Genomic DNA, 17,970 nt, shown 5'->3' with positions numbered 1-17,970 from the left:
TTTATTATTTTAGAAATGCTTTTTACCTGTGTATATGTGAAATTAATAATCATAAAGAATAAGAATAATGTTGGAGAAATAGTGTAGATTATTTAAATTTTGTTTCTCTATATGTTATGTGGACATGCTGTACAAGTTTTAGGAGATTTATCCAGATCTTGATTTTTGGGTTTATGAATCAACATTAACTCAGCAAGGAAAGCTCTCTGGTAATGTTATTAGAGATGACAGATAATGTTAAAAATAAATGAAAACTTTTCTTTTAAATGACAAGAGACAAAACAGGAACAAAAGGAAAAAAATTCTGTAGACTGTTGCACTTACAATAAGAAGCCATCTTAGATTTACTGAAAATTGTTTATAACAGGGTTCTTCCAATGCATTTAGAAGCACTAACAATGAGAATAAAATGTTTTCTGGTACCCTAGAAGGGAGAATCAGACATTTTCTCACGTGACAGGTCTATAGAAGAGGGGATCCCCAAAGGTAAGACAAATGCAGAGCAAGCTGTGCTGAGAGTCCTAGGATGCAAACTCATAGACTCCAAAGATAAATACACATGTGCAGAGTCAATACCCAGAGGTTGTGTCTACTTTGAAACCTAGAGCTTACAGCCACAGGTATAAAGCATCCATGTCCAGGCCACAACACTTATCAAAAGCTTGAGACCCCCAAATCTACCTATTTCTTTGGTATTTTTGTTTGGATGTCTTTCAGGTACATTTAACTTAACATGGCCAAAACAGAGCACTTCATCACTTCATCTTGCCCTCATGCTTGGCTTTCCTCAGCATTTTCCATTTTTGTAAACAGAGCTACCAGGGACTACCCAAGCCAGTAGCCTGCAAGTCATTCTTGACTCCTCCTGTTCCATCATCTTCCACATCTAATTCATCAGCAAGTCCTGTCAATTCTCCCTCCAAAATACACCTCATACTCACAAATTTTTCTTGAGAGCTCATTCTCTTGAAGCTACTCTCATGATTTACCCAGTGATCTGCAGTAGCTTGAAGACTGGTTTCTTAAATTTTCACTCTTGCTTAGATGCTTTTGTCCTCATAACAGTGATGGGGAGCTTTAAAAACTAAACCATAATCAAATTAGGACATCGTTTTTCAGTTAAGTCCATTATTCTTAGAATGCTGTGGCTTGGATAAGAGTTACTCAAAACCTATTCATCAAAGTCTTGACTCCAGTTCTTGGAGCTACTGGAAATGGTGGATACTTTAAGAGATCATGCTTATGACTAATTCCTTTGGATGCTGATGACAGTGCCTTTGAAGGAGATGCTGAGACTCTACACCTTTTTTTCTTCCCGTTTTGTCTTTTTTTATGAATCATAGTCTACCATTTAGTTCTACTGTGGTGCATTGCCTAAACTAAGGACTAAAGGAAAAATGACCATGAACCCTTGATCTGGAGCCACAAAAGTTTGGGCAAAGCAAGTCTTTCTTCTTCATAAGTTGATTATCTCAGTTTTTTGTCATAGTCATGGAAATGCTATTAACATGGACAATTATAATCTATGCGCTTAGGATCATTTACATGGATCACAAATGTGTGCATGATCTGGATTACTTCTCCCATCCCTTCTTTTTAACTGAAGAAAAATTCATTGGTCCAATTCCCTATCTTTATGTACATAGAATATTCTTACTGCAGCAGGCTCTAGATAAGTGGTGATAGAAAATAGTCTACTGGTATTTGGTACATATTAAAGAGACGGCACTTTTGCAAGGTGTTTGGATCATAAATATCTCTGTTCTCATGGTGGAACTGGTGCTGTTATGAAGGGAAGTCTTAGATCCTTCTTGTTTGCTCTTATCATCTTCTCATCTACTCACAGGACTGCTGAAGAGGAGGCTCTTGTTGAGTTGGTAGAACACTGAGGTACTTCCCATCCTCCACAACTAGAAACCTGAAAATTCTTATTCAGCATTAATTATCCAGGCTCCCCTATTGTGTTATCACAATACAAAATGAACTAAAACAGATCGTAATTATATTAAAAATAAAAACTTAAATGTTAGGTTTGGGATATAACTCAGTTGGTAAAGCAATTGCCTAAATATGCGTGGGTCATTGGATTTGATCCCCAGCAATGTATAAATTGTCATAGCACAGGCATGGATCTAAGCACTCAGAAGGTAATGTCAGGAAGATTACGGATTTAAGGTCACTGTAGTGAGTTGAAGCCAGCCTGAGCTACACATAATCCTTTCTCAAAATAATTTTAAATTAAAGTATTAAAATTAAGTGGAAAATTATCTGATTATAACTATAGTTTTGCTTTCTACCCCTGGTATAATAGACAATTATATCTAAGAAGTCATAAACTTTGTCCTTATGTTATAAAATCCCAGTTATAAACTCACAACTATTTCAAGAATTAAAACAAGTTTTACTTTCTCTTTGTTACTTTGATTTTTTTCTGTATTGGGGAAATTAATTCCCTGAACCCCCATTTTACAATCTTTCTCTCAAAAACACCCTACAAGATAATGTTGCAACTCAAAAATTGTTAAAAATTTACAAATAAGCAAGGAATTAAGAACTTTAATGTACAGAAGCAACATTGTGACTTTTAACTGTCCATGGTCACATGGAGCTACGTGAAACTCATTAAAGTTGTTAATTCTGTGGCTTTGCATGTCATGTCATATTTAATGATAAATTGAATGTTTGCAAATGTATACATACATTAGACATATGACTTTCTTCCCTGCTATGCTTCATTGTTGACTAAGTAATCTTCTGTCTTATGATTATAATAAAAACAAGCCTGACTTCCAAGGCTTTTACTACAATACAATTATGTGCCAGTTAAAGACAGGGCTATATTTTAATAAAAGAGTCATTAGGCAAATTCATCCTTGTGCTCACATGAGTCTATTTTGAAATAAACTAAGAAGACTACGAAATCACTAGATGATGTTATCTATTGTATGCAATCCATCACCGACTACTTGACATGGTAGCCATCTAGTTAGTAGCCTATCTTTCCTAGGTGCTCACCTAGCTCAAAGCTGAGTGAATAGATAGAAACTGACAGCAGATTTTATATGAAGCATCATTTGGATTTCTCAGTGCATATTGCTAAATCCTCTTCAATATTCTTTCAGTGTAATTCTTTACTGAGCCAGTGTCATCAGTGTTTCTAGTAGTAATGTGGGCTGTGAGGGTACAAGGGAAGTCTTAATTTTATTTTGCAGAATTTCAGACCTTGAGATGAGTTATTACAGCATGCTTCTAGTGAGCTCACAAGGTACAGGTGACTTTTCTCATGGATGCTCCTGGTCTTAGGCTAACAAATAAGCACCCCCACAAAAAAATACCTACAAGAAGCATCGATCTTCTCTCCTTCATCTTGTTCCTTGCAGCAGACTAACAGCCAAATGTCCAATTGCCAAGATGTTGGCCCTGTTAGTATGTTCTGTCTGGTAAGTTACATTCGTCAGAGTCAACAGAATTTAAAATTACTCCTAAAAGGCTTCTCAGAGAAAACAGCTTCTGGCAATTAAAACAACAATAATTTATAATCATCATATATTGACTAAGTCTGGTCATAATATTTATAAATATCCATAGAAACACATGACTAATTGAATCTACACAGTTGTTTCCAAACCTCATCCCTGGTCCACAAGAGTCCCATAACACAATCTAAATTGCTGGGTGATGGCGACTACTTGTTCCACCAAGATAGAGAAATTACACTTGTCATGGTGATGCTTGATGACGTGTGTTGCAAGCAGACTCACCACATCCTCATAGCGTCCTCATGACTGGTGATTGATGGAAGCCACATCCAGCCATCCTATGATGATGTCAGAAGGGGAATTGCAGAAGCGGTAGACATATTCAAAGTATAATTGTTTTATATTCTGTTCTCCATAACTGGAACTGAAGCTATTTATCAGGATGAAAATGAATGTAATATTGTCTCAGATTTTGAATTAAATCAAGATAACGAAGGAGTGTTGTAAGGCAGCTGTGGAACCAGGGCCTAGGGGACCTGCCCTCTGTTTCTGGATATTGTTTCTGTATAATAAGGTCTGACCTATGAAACCACACAGGGAAAGGCTTGCGTCACATAGCCATGGTGACTTCAAGAGAATGGTAACAAGTTTGTATGGCACTAGAGCGACATGGACGTTAGTGGTTTTTCCATGGTTGGAAGAAACATTCAACCACATTCCAGTGTTGATGCATTGATGAGATCTGTTCCAATAGACAATTGTTCAGGACATTTTAAACAAGGTTTGGGTGTTCTGGCACCTCAGTTGTTAGGATATTACAATGACAGGAAAGTCCTGCTTTGTTTGTGGGATCTTGTCTGTATGATGAGTAATTGGGTATAAGGAGAACACTTTAAGCTTCATTGTTGGTATCAGTCTAAGAACTAGCTGAAATATTTATCAATAAATTGGTGACATGAACACTCTCTGCTAGTTCCTTATTTTGTCTATTAAAGCAAGGTAATTGGGGGGTGGAGGGGGGAAAAAGGTAATTGTTTTTGAGATTTATAGAATTTTTCTCCCCAGAGAAACCCTTAATTTCAGTCCTTTTAATTAAAATTGAGTCTATAAGAGAAAGTGGTTCTAAATTCTCAGGTACTCTGAATCTTTTCACTTTATGTTTTATTTATTTACACTTCAAATGTTATCCCCCTTCCCAGTTTCTCCTCCTCAAGCCCCCTGCTCCCTCCTACCTCCCCCTGCCTCTATGAAGGTGCTCCTCTACCTGCCCACCCATTCCGCCTAGCTTACCCTTACCCTGGAGCATCAAGCTCTATATGACCAAGAGACTTCCCTCCCAGTGATTCCAGATAAGGCAGTCCTCTGCTACATATCAAGATGGAGGCATGGGTACCCTCTGTGTACTCTTTGGTTGGTGGTTTAGTCCCTGGGAGCAATGGGGGGGGGTCTGGTTGGTTGATATTGTTGTTCTTTCTATGGGGTTGCAAACTCCTTCAGCTCCTACAGTCCTTGCCCTACCTTCTCCATTTTGGACCCCATGCTTAATCCAATGTTTGGGTGTGTACAGCCACATCTGTATTGCTCTGGCTCTGGCAGAGTCGCTCAGGGGACAGCTATACCGGGCTTATGTCAGTAAGCACTTCTTAGCCTCAGCAATAGTGTCTGGGTTTGGTGTCAGCAGATGAGATGGATCTCTAGGTGGGGCAGTTTCTGGATGGCCTTCCCTTCAGTCTCTGCTCCACTCTTTGTTCCTGCATTTAATTTTGACAGGAGGAATTCTGCATTAATATTTTTGAGGTGGGTGGGTGGCCCCATCCCTCAACTGGGGGTCATATCTATCCACTGGATGTGGTCTCTCCAGGTTCTCTTCCCTTTGCTGGGTATTTTGGCTAAAGTCCTCCCTGTTGGGTACTGGGAATTTCATGGGTCCCTGGTATTACTTTCTAATGCAATATTTAAAAGACTGAATAAATATTGAAATCAATAATTAATTATAGAAAAGTCTTCCCCTTCCCTTAAGGATGACTTGTGTTTTTTCAGTTGTCTTATTTGAGGATTGCAGTTAGAAGACCAAATTGCAATTGTCATTTCTTTTAGGGTTCTCTGAAGCAAAAAGGGTTATATTTGAAGGCAGTGTATGGCTACACACATGTGTTTTCCCTCAAAAAGTTGTAGTTTCTAGAGAAAACTTTCTTGTACATGGTAAGGTATATTTCCTAAACAAGAAGAGGGGCTGAGTGAGGTGGCTCACTCTCAGGAGAAAGAGGCATGTGGACCTCTGTGTATTCTAGGTCATCCAGGGCCAGACCAAGGTCTAATATTATCATATCCCTCTATGGCAATTTATTTGTTACTGAGGTTATTTCTGGTCTTTCATGCCCGCGACTTCCCAGGAGTGCACAGAGAGTAACTGAAGTAGCTGTCATTCTTTTTTTTTTTTTTTTTTTATTAACTTGAGTATTTCTTATACATTTAAAAGTGTTATTCCCTTTCCCGTTTTCCGGGCAAACATCCCCTTCCCCCCTCCTCTTCCTTATGGGTGTTCCCCTCCGCCCCCTCCCCCCATTGCCGCCCTCCCTCCAACAGTCTAGTTCACTGGGGGTTCAGTCTTAGCAGGACCCAGGGCTTCCCCTTCCACTGGTGCTCTTACTAGGATATTCATTGCTACCTACGAGGTCAGAGTCCAGGGTCAGTCCATGTATAGTCTTTAGGTAGTGGCTTAGTCCCTGGAAGCTCTGGTTGCTTGGCATTGTTGTACATATGGGGTCTCAAGCCCCTTCAAGCTCTTCCAGTTCATTCTCTGATTCCTTCAACGGGTGTCCCGTTCTCAGTTCAGTGGTTTGCTGCTGGCATTCGCCTCTGTATTTGCTGTATTCTGGCTGTGTCTCTCAGGATCGATCTACATCCGGCTCCTGTCGGTCTGCACTTCTTTGCTTCATCCATCTTGTCTAATTGGGTGGCTCTATATGTATGGGCCACATGTGGGGCAGGCTCTGAATGGGTGTTCCTTCAGTCTCTGTTTTAATCTTTGCCTCTCTCTTCCCTGCCAAGGGGTATTCTTGTTCCTTTTAAAGAAGGAGTAAGCCTTCACATTTTGATCATCCGTCTTGAGTTTCATTTGTTCTAGGCATCTAGGGTAATTCAAGCATTTGGGCTAATAGCCACTTATCAGTGAGTGCATACCATGTATGTCTTTCTGTGATTGGGTTAGCTCACTCAGGATGATATTTTCAGTTCAACCATTTGCCTACAATTTCATAAAGTCGTTGTTTTTGATAGCTGAGTAATATTCCATTGTGTAGATGTACCACATTTTCTGTATCCATTCCTCTGTTGAAGGGCATCTGGGTTCTTTCCAGCTTCTGGCTATTATAAATAAGGCTACGATGAACATAGTGGAGCACGTGTCTTTTTATATGTTGGGGCATCTTTTGGGTATATGCCCAAGAGAGGTATAGCTGGATCCTCAGGCAATTCAATGTCCAATTTTCTGAGAAACCTCCAGACTGATTTCCAGAATGGTTGTACCAGTCTGCAACCCCACCAACAATGGAGGAGTGCTCCTCTTTCTCCACATCCTCGCCAGCATTTGCTGTCACCTGAGTTTTTGATCTTAGCCATTCTCACTGGTGTGAGGTGAAATCTCAGGGTTGTTTTGATTTGCATTTCCCTTATGACTAAAGATGTTGAACATTTCTTTAGGTGTTTCTCAGCCATTCGGCATTCCTCAGCTATGAATTCTTTTTTTAGCTCTGAACCCCATTTTTGAATAGGGTTATTTGTCTCCCTGCGGTCTAACTTTTTGGGTTCTTTGTATATTTTGGATATAAGGCCTCTATCTGTTGTAGGATTGTTAAAGATCTTTTCCCAATCTGTTGGTTGCCGTTTTGTCCTAACCACAGTGTCCTTTGCCTTACAGAAGCTTTGCAGTTTTATGAGATCCCATTTGTCGATTCTTGATCTTAGAGCATACGCCATTGGTGTTTTGTTCAGGAAATTTTTTCCAGTGCCCATGTTTTCCAGATGCTTCCTAGTTTTTCTTCTATTAGTTTGAGTGTGTCTGGTTTGATGTGGAGGTCCTTGATCCACTTGGACTTAAGCTTTGTACAGGGGTGATAAGCATGGATCGATCTGCATTCTTCTACATGTTGACCTCCAGTTGAACCAGCACCATTTGCTGAAAATGCTATCTTTTTCCATTGGATGGTTTTGGCTCCTTTGTCAAAAATCAAGTGCCCATAGGTGTGTGGGTTCATTTCTGGGTCTTCAATTCTATTCCATTGGTCTATCTGTCTGTCTCTGTACCAATACCATGCAGTTTTATCACTATTGCTCTGTAATACTGCTTGAGTTCAGGGATAATTTTCCCCTGAAGTCCTTTTTTTATTGTTGAGGATAGTTTTAGCTATCCTGGGTTTTTGTTATTCAGATGAATTTTCAAATTGTTCTGTCTAACTCTTTGAAGAATTGGATTGGTATTTTGATGGGGATTGCATTGAATCTGTGGATCGCTTTTGGTAAAATGGCCATTTTTACTATATTAATCCTGCCAATCCATGAGCATGGGAGATCTTTCCATCTTCTGAGGTCTTCTTCAATTTCTTTCTTCAGAGTCTTGAAGTTCTTGTTGTACAAATCTTTACTTGCTTGGTTAAAGTCACACCGAGGTACTTTATATTATTTGGGTCTATTATGAAGGGTGTATGTTTTCCTTAATTTCTTTCTCGGCTTGTTTCTCTTTTGTGTAGAGGAAGGCTACTGATTTATTTGAGTTAATTTTATACCCAGCCACTTTGCTTGGTTGTTTATCATCTTTAGTAGTTCTCTGGTGGAACTTTTGGGATCACTTAAATATACTATCATATCATCTGCAAATAGTGATATTTTGACTTCTTCTTTTCTGATCTGTATCCCCTTGACCTCCTTTTGTTGTCTGATTTGCTCTGGCTAGAACTTCAAGAACTATATTGAATAGACAAGTAGGGGAGAGTGGGCAGCCTTGTCTAGTCCCCTGATTTTTAGTGGGATTGCTTCAAGTTTCTCTCCATTTAGTTTAATGTTAGCCACTGGTTTGCTGTATATGGCTTTTACTATGTTTAGGTATGGGCCTTGAATTCCTATTCTTTCCAGGACTTTTATCATGAAGGGGTGTTGAATTTTGTCAAATGCTTTCTCAGCATCTAATGAAATGATCATGTGGTTTTGTTCTTTCAGTTTGTTTATATAATGGATCACGTTGATGGTTTTCCATATATTAAACCATCCCTGCATGCCTGGGATGAAACCTACTTGATCATGGTGGATGATTGTTTTTGATGTGCTCTTGGATTCGGTTTGCCAAAATTTTGTTGAGTATTTTTGCGTCAATGTTCATAAGAGAAATTGGTCTGAAGTTCTCTTTCTTTGTTGGGTCTTTGTGTGGTTTAGGTATAAAAATTAATTGTGGCTTCATAGAAGGAGTTGGTAGTGCTCCATCTGTTTCAATTTTGTGGAATAGTTTGGATAATATTGGTATGAGGTCTTCTATGAAGGTCTGATGAATTCTGCACTAAACCCGTCTGGACCTGGGCTCTTTTTGGTTGGGAGACCTTAATGACTGCTTCTATTTCCTTAGGAGTTATGGGGTTGTTTAACTGGTTTATCTGTTTCCTGATTTAACTTGGGTTTACCTGGTATCTGTCTAGAAATTGTCCATTTCCTGCAGATTTTTCAAGTTTTGTTGAGTATAGGCTTTTATAGTAAGATCTGATGATTTTTTGAATTTCCTCTGAATCTGTAGTTATGTCTCCTTTTCATTTCTGATTTTGTTAATTTGGACACCTCTCTGTGTCCTCTCGTTAGTCTGGCTAGGGTTTATCTATCTTGTTGATTTTCTCAAAGAACCAACTTTTTGGTTCTGTTGATTCTTTCTATGGTCCTTTTTGTTTCTACTTGGTTGATTTCAGCTCTGAGTTTGATTATTTCCTGCCTTCTACTCCTCCTGGTGTATTTGCTTCTTTTTTTTGTTCTAGAGCTTTTGGTGTGTGCTGTCAAGCTGCTGACATATGCTCTTTCCTGTTTCTTTCTGCAGGCACTCAATGCGCTATGAGTTTCCTCTTAGCACAGCTTTCATTGTGTCCCATAAGTTTGGGTATGTTGTACCTTCATTTTCATTAAATTCTAAAAAAGTTTTAATTTCTTTCTTTATTTCTTCCTTGACCAGGTTATCATTGAGTAGAGCATTGTTCAATTTCCACGTATGTGGGCATTCTTCCCTTATTGTTATTGAAGACCAGTTTTTAGGCCGTGGTGGTCTGATATAATGGGATTATTTCTATCTTTCTGTACCTGTTGAGGCCCGTTTTTTGACCAATTATATGGTCAATTTTTGGAGAAAGTACCATGAGGAGCTGAGAAGAAGGTATATCCTTTGCATTAATTAGAACGTTCTATAAATATCAATTAAGTCCATTTGGCTCATGACTTCTCTTAGTCATCTACGTCTCTGTTTAATTTCTGTTTCCATGATCTGTCCATTGATGAGAGTGGTGGGGTTGAAGTCTCCTACTATTATTGTGTGAGGTGCAATATGTGTTTTTGAGCTTTAGTAAGGTTTCTTTTTATGTATGTAGGTGCCCTTGTATTTGGGGCATAGATATTTAGGATTGAGAGTTCATCTTGGTGGATTTTCCTTGATAAATATAAAGTGTCCTTCCTTCTCTTTTTTGATGACATTTAGTTGAAAATTAACTTTATTTGATATTAGAATGGCTACTCAAGCTTGGTTCTTCCGACCATTTGCCTGGAAAGTTGTTTTTCCAGCCTTTTTACTCTGAGGTAGTGTCTGTCTTTGTCTCTGAGAGGTGTTTTCCTGTGTAGGCAGCAGAGAATGCAGGGTCCTCGTTGTATCCAGTTTGTTAATCTATGTGTCTTTTATTGGGGAGTTGAGGCCATTGATGTTGAGAGATATTAAGGAATAGTGATTGTTTTCCTGTTATATTCATACTTGGATGTGTTATGTTTTGTGTGCTTTTCTTCTCTTTTTGTTTTGTTGCCAAGATGATTAGTTTCTTTGCCTCTTCTTGGGTATAGCTTGCCTCCTTATGTTGGGCTTTACCATTTATTATCCTTTTGTAGTGCTGGATTTGTAGAAAGATATTGGTTAAATTTGGTTTTGTCATGGAATATCTTGGTTTCTCCATCTATGTTAATTGAGAGTTTTGCAGGATACAGTAGCCTGGGCTGGCATTTGTGTTCTCTTAGGGTCTGAATGACATCAGTCCAGGATCTTCTGGCCTTCATAGTTTCTGGCGAAAAGTCTGGTGTGATTCTGATAGGTCTGCCATTATATGTTACTTGACCTTTTCCCTTACTGCTTTTAATATTCTTTCTTTATTTTGTCGTTTGGTGTTTTGACTATTATGTGGGGGAGGTGTTTCTTTTCTGGTCAATCTATTTGGAGTTCTGTAGGCTTCTTGTATGCCTATGGGTATCTCTTTTTTTTTAGGTTAGAAGTTTTCTTCTATGATTTTGTTGAAGATATTTACTGGTCCTTTGAGCTGGGAGTCTTCACTCTCTTCTATACCTATTATCCTTAGGTTTGATCTTCTCATTGAGTCCTGGATTTCCTGTATGTTTTGGACCAGTAGCTTTTCCGCTTTACATTATCTTTGACAGTTGAGTCAATGATTTCTATGGAATCTTCTGCTCCTGAGATTCTCTCTTCCATCTCTTTGTATTCTGTTGGTAAAACTTGTATCTACAGCTCCTTGTCTCTTCTTTTGGTTTTCTATATCCAGGGTTGTTTCCTTGTGTTCTTTCTTGATTGCTTCTATTTCCATTTTTAATTCCTTCCACTGTTTGATTGTGTTTTCCTGGAATTCTTTCAGGGATTTTTGCGATTCCTCTCTGTAGGCTTCTACTTGTTCTCTAAGGGAGTTCTTCATGTCTTTCTTGAAGTTCTCCAGCATCATGGTCCAAATATGATTTTAAATCTAGATCTTGCTTTTCTGGTGTGTTTGGATATTCCATGTTTGTTTTGATGGGAGAATGGGCTCCGATGGTGCCATGTAGTCTTGGTTTCTGTTGCTTGGGTTCCTCTAGCTTGCCTCTGCCATTAAATTATCTCTAGTGTTACTTTGTTCTGCTATTTCTGACAGTGGCTAAACTGTCCCTATAGGCCTGTGTGTCAGGAGTGCTGTGAACCTGTTTCTCTCTTTCAGTCAGTTATGGGGACAGAGTGTTCTGCTTCCGGGCCTGTAGTTTTCCTTTCTACAGGTTTCAGCTGTTCTTGTGGACCTGTGTCTTGAGTTCACCAGGCAGGTCACTTGCAGCAGAATAAGTTGGTCTTACCTGTGGTCCCAAGGCTCCAAGTTCATGCTCTCAGGGTTCTGCCCCACGGGCTCTCCATGAGTGGCAGCAACCAGGAAGATCTGCGCCGCCTCTTCCGGGGCCTCCGTGCACCAGGGTTCCAGATGGCCTCCGGTGTTTTCCTCTGGAGTCAGTAATGTGTGCAGAGAGCAGTCTCTTCTGGTTTCGCAGGCGTGTCTGCCTCTCTGAAGGTTTAGCTCTCCCTCCCACGGGATTTGGGTGCAGAGAACTGTTTATCCGGTCTGTTTCCTTCAGGTTCCAGCGGTGTCTCAGGCAGGGCTCCTGCTGCTCCTGGGCCCTCCCCCACAGGAACCAGTAGCTGTCATTCTTAATCGCACACTCAGAATCAGGCATGCTCCTGGCAGGAGGACCACAGATGATGCCAAGATCCTCACAGGGCATTGTATTGGGGTAATGAGCTTTAAAACTAGAAACTGTATTTGTAAGTATGGTTCAAACAAAATTCTGTAACTCAAGTCTGAAATTTGGAGTTTCTTTGTTTCTGAGAAAGAAATAGTAATGTGAATCTTATATTATCTCTGGGAAATTTTATAGCAAGTTGTCAGCTGTATAGTAAGCTGCTCAGTAAATTCTAATTGCCCTTGCTTCTGTCATAAAGCTGGACATGAATGGACCCTCAGTACTGAGGAACTGTAACTGAGTTCCCATAGCGACTCATCAAGAAAGCAATGGCACCCTATCCTTGAGATTTATTGTCAGTTTTGGCAAAATCCTTGGTTTGAGGAAGAGGTGGCTGCCATGCCCGTTTCGTGGGAGGGTCAGGATGAGTCATTTAGTTCATCAGACTAAGCCTGTCAACAATAACTCACGGAAAACTGAGTTTCAAGTCCTCCTCCAGCCATCAGTGCACAAAATCCATTCCCCAGGCATCATCAGCAAGCCCAGTTTGGAGGAGAGGACAGTGGCAAGACAGTCACATTGGAAAGAAGGTCTACAGAGGCTAATCCGAGGGAACAGCTGAAAAACATGTGGCACGTAATTACACTTGTCTCATCTAGGAGAAGATGAGTTTTGAAGAACTGAACTGCACTAAGATTGTATTGCTTGACAGCCACATTGTATCTTGGACAAAGTTTTTGTTGTGACACAGACTCAAGGGGTCAGAGATGTAGACTGTTGAATGGAAGCTACACAGATTGTTTTCAACTATCTCTTGCCTTCACTTGTGTGTAACTTTCCAACTACCAAAATCCCACTGAGAATGACATATTCGTCAGAGATGTAGCTCGACTGCTGCTTTATTTTATCTCACATCTGTATTTTCTACTAGGGGTTACTACTGTTCTTGCATCTGTAGACTTTTACAGATGAGTAGCCACTGTCTCTGTTATCACTGTGTCCTACAGAATAGTTTGATTGGCATTAGCATTCTTTGCACACTCATCCTTTCTATTCTTCAACCTGTGCAAACACTGCCATTTTTATTATTTCTGTAGATATTTCTAATCCAGATGTTCTGTAGCTGGCATCATACAGCATGTGACCTTTTCAGTGTAAGTGCTTTCATTTAGTTTCTTTTACCTTCCTGAGTGGTTTGGTAAGATAATACCTGTTAGTGCTCCATACCATTCCATTTTACAGGCACTCCCTGTTAATATTTTTATTTATCTACTAAATGACATCTTCTCTTTCCAAGTTTTAAAAATTGTGAATAAAGTGGCTATAAATGTTCTTGTGCAAATATTTCTCATCTGTGTGAAGTAAACACAGAAGAAAGTGCTGGATTATATTATTAGAGTATCTTTGATTTTCCAAGAAACTGAAAGAATGGTCATCCAGGATCTCTGTGACAATTGTTTCTCGTTTTCTACATCCTTACCAGAATTTAATGTTATTAGAGTTGTAAACTTGAGGATTAAAATTGGTACATAATAGTAACTTAGTTGATGTCTTGATTTTCAGGGCCCTAATGAAATATATTGAATTTTTTTCTACTTCTATTTGTCATCTGTCTATCTTTTATTTTGGGCGAGTGCTGTAGTGTTTCTTTTATGATATTTTTCAGTGGGGATTGATCGTGTGGCCTGGTACATGCCATGTGTGCACTTGCCTATGGAAATAAAGTCACAGCCTCCTTTACCTGTTTAAAAATTGGTGTGACTTTTCTTACTGCTGAGCTGTAAGAACTTTTTCTACTAGCTAACTGTCCTTTCTCTGTACTCATTTGCAAATGTTTTCCCTCAGTCTGTGGCTTCTCTTCCAACTCTCATGACAATGGCATTTAAAACCAGCATTTTTCAATTTAAAGACACCAGCATATCTATTCTTTTGGGCATTCTATCCTTGGTGCCCTAGAAGGACATCAAACGTATATACAAGGTTATCTTGTTTTTTTGGCACTGTTGTCTTTTAGAGGAATTTTTTTCCTACTTTCTATTTAGGTATATGATCTATTTTGGATTGTGTTTTGAGGCTGTATATGATCACATTTGAGGGTGTAGGATTAAGTTTGCTTTTAGAAAGGCTTAAGAGTTGCACACATTTATCTATTTAGTTATCTATTTCTTTTCCTTCCTTATTGTTTTCAGCAAGATTGAGTGAAAAGAAGAGCTTAGAGGAGATATCTTTGCTTGTAGTTACCTTACTGGGAAAGCATCTTGTACATACATGGCATTAAGGCTAATGTTTAAGGGTAGATTTTTAGAGGCTGTTTACAAAGTCAAAGAGGTTCTTTACTTTCTTCGTGTGCTTTTTATTTTCATCTTAAATGGTTTTCATAGTGATTTTTCTGCATCTGTTGATATAATAATGTAATTTGTTTTTTTAAGCATTCTGTCAAGACTCATACTAACTGCTTTTTGAATACTGAAGCAGCCATCACACCTGTGTTAAATTGCTTTGTTTGAAATATATAATTATTATAATTTGAGAATTGGCTTGATAGTATCTTTCCAGGTAATCTTTTCATCTATGTCAAGAGAGGTATTGATCTCTAGTTTTCCTCTGATGTCTTTACCTGGTACTACCCTTGGGCTGATGGCAACTTCACAGAATCAGTATAAAAAGTTTTCCTTCTGGTTCTATATTTGGAAGAAATCTTAGAGAAGTAGTAATACCCTTTCCCCAGTGATTCAACAAATCCCATAGAGCACATCTGTGCCTAACACTATACTTTAGGCAGGCGTGACTTATTGAATGAAATCTTTAATAAATAGAAATTTGCTCTGTCTCATTTTGTTGTGTAGCTTTGGCAGATCGTAGTCTTCTAGGAACTGGCCTATTTCATCGAGGTCTTCAAGAATATCAGAACAGAGTTTTCATAACACTCTATGATTCTCTCTTTTTATGTCTATGTGTTCTGCAATAATGTCTTTCTCTTTCAATAGACAATGTGACTAGATATTATTTATTTTACTGCCATTTTTAAAAAATCAGGTTTTTATTTTGTTGATTTTTTTCTACAAAGATGAGGAAATTTCTCATGGATTTGATACTTTTCAAATTCATTGATTTCTGTTCTGTTGATTTTATTCATTTGACTAGATCATCACTAATTTACTATTTTCTAATTTCCTGGGGTGGCAGCTTAGATTACTAATTTTTTCTTTTGTGTCTTCTTGCCAGAGTATTTTTTATTCCCTTCTATTTTGCTGGATCTATGACAATCTAGAATATCCATTTCTGTTCTTACAGTGTCCAAGTGTTCTTTCATACTGCCTCAGAATATTGACCCAGAATCCTCAAAATATCATTCTTAGAAAACCTCATTTTTTTAATTTTAATATTCTTGAATTACCTGAGTCTAGTTCTCACCCTTGTTTTGTCTTTCCAAACTGTTGTTTTTTACTAATTTTAGTATGGTCTGTTAAGTTTTCTTGAAAACCGAATACAAGGCAGTATGTAAGAGGAATTATAATTAATACTATCTAGCAATGTGGTGGTCATGTCTAACTAGAGGGAGAGACTGTACTTTTCAACAGTTATGTGTTTTTTAACCTCAGAATGTTAGAGACTCTATTTCTTTGGACTGTAAACTGTATCAAGGGCTTCTTAGGCCTCTTTGCTTTCACATGCCAGGGATCTGGGGTGGGGATGAGGGACTCAGGAAATAGTAGTGACTCTAGCTAAGATTCCTCGCAGTTGGGTTATGGAGCCTAAAATGACCACCTCCTGTAGCCAGGCAGGACTCAGTAGAGGGATAAGGACAGCAACCTACCAACAAAGCCTTTGACCCAAAATGTGTCCTGCCTACAAGAGGTGCAGGGACAAAGTTAGAACAGTATGTGGGAATGGCCAGCCAATGACTGCCCCAACTTCAGATCCATCCCATGAGCTAGAACCAATTCCTGACACTATTAATGATACTTTGTTATGCTCGCAGACACAATCTTAGAATAGCTGTCTCAAGAAAAGTTCCACCCAGCAGCCAGTGGAAAGACATACAGAGACCCATAACCAAGGATGGTTGCTAGGGAGTCAAATGGAAGAGTTAGGGGAAGGATTATAGGACAGAGTCAACTATCCTGGACCCTTGGGGACTCCCAGAGGCTGATCCACTGTTCAAAGAGCTAGTATAGGCTGGACCTAGGTTCTACTCTCTATATATACATGTAGCATATATGAAGCTTGGTTTTCATGCAGATCTCCAACAACTGGAGTGGTGTCTGTCCCTGAATCTGTTGCCTGACTTTGGATCCACACACTCAAGAATGATTAGTTTTCTATACTTTGGAGAAATATAAAGACAGTCTATTCAATGAATATTTTAATCATCCTTCTGTTAACATGTGGTTAAGAGACAATTTTCTACAAACAAAAGGAAAATTGAAAGCAAGAAGCTGTTGCCTGTATGTGGTATATATTTCTCTAGCTGGGCTATCTTGTCTGGTCTCAGTGCAAAGGGAAGCAACTAGCCTTGCAGAGACTTAAATGCCAGGGTGGTGGGGATACCCAGGAGCCCCCACCTACTCAGAGGAAAAGGGGAGCTGATATGAAGGAAGGATTATGGGAAAGGGTGACCACGAAAGGGCAGTGAGTGAGATGTAAAGTGAATGAATAAATACGTTAAATTAAAAAAATAGAAACTAGAAGTGAAAGTTCAGTCTAGTAGGGTTGGGGTGGAAAAATGCTGTTATCAGATTCCTCAACAAAATGAGATACTTCATAATGGAGTATGAAACCAATATATTCTCAGACAAACAAACAAACAAACAAACAAAAATAACAAAACCAAAGCAGAAACAACAACCAAAGAAATGGACATCTGATGCTAGGATACTCATCTTAAAATAAAGGTAAAAAAATTACTCAGAGGAAGAAACTTGGGAAACAGAATCAGATGATATGCATAAAATAGATCTTTAAAAATTGTAAAATTAGCTCTCACCCCAATGATTGCATTAATTTTAACTAAGTTAGATGTCTATTAAAGGACAAAAAGCACATTACATCAAGAACAAAATCAACTACAAGATCAAAATTAGTTCAAAAGCAAAATATACAAGAAATTCAGTTCAAATAAAATTTTTAAAAAGATTAATGGTAAAGAATAAAAATGATAGAACATGCAATATTAATCAAAGGAAAGCAGGGAGAGCTGTTGATATCAGTGAAGCTAACTTTAGAGCAAAGGGTATCTGAGGTCAAGAAAGCACTGTGTATGGTAAAAGAAGCAACTTACCAAGATGGCCCAAGATTTTAATGTGTGCGTGCTAACCAAGCCAACAAGAAATAGTGGGAGTAAGAAAGCTGGATGTGGAAAGAGGAATAGTCAAGCCTGCCATTATGGTTGGAGACACCAACATTCCTCTGTCAAATTTGATAATAACTGGACAGAAATCATCATGATAGAAGTCAGTATGATCACTAACGGAGTTACTCCATCTCATTGAAATTTGTAGGCTATTAAATATAAAAATATCCATTATTTTATGATATCCATAGAAAATATACTCAAATAGTTGGTATCATAAACTGAAAACAAGCTACAAGATATGTAAAAGGATTAGTATCATACTAAGTGTTCTTTACTCTTAATAAATCATATAAGAAACTGGTGGCAGAATAACAATGTAGGAACAAAGCAATAGAACTTTTGAAATAACATGGCATGAAAGAAGAATTATTAAGGGAAAATTAAAAAACACTTGATACATCAATGTAATACATATAATGTGAAATG

The sequence above is a fragment of the Rattus rattus genome, chromosome 5 (genome assembly GCF_011064425.1).
Source record: "Rattus rattus isolate New Zealand chromosome 5, Rrattus_CSIRO_v1, whole genome shotgun sequence".
Classification (NCBI taxonomy): Eukaryota; Metazoa; Chordata; class Mammalia; order Rodentia; family Muridae; genus Rattus; species Rattus rattus.
The sequence above is the reverse complement of the archived record's forward strand: the minus strand, read 5'-3'. Positions refer to the sequence as shown.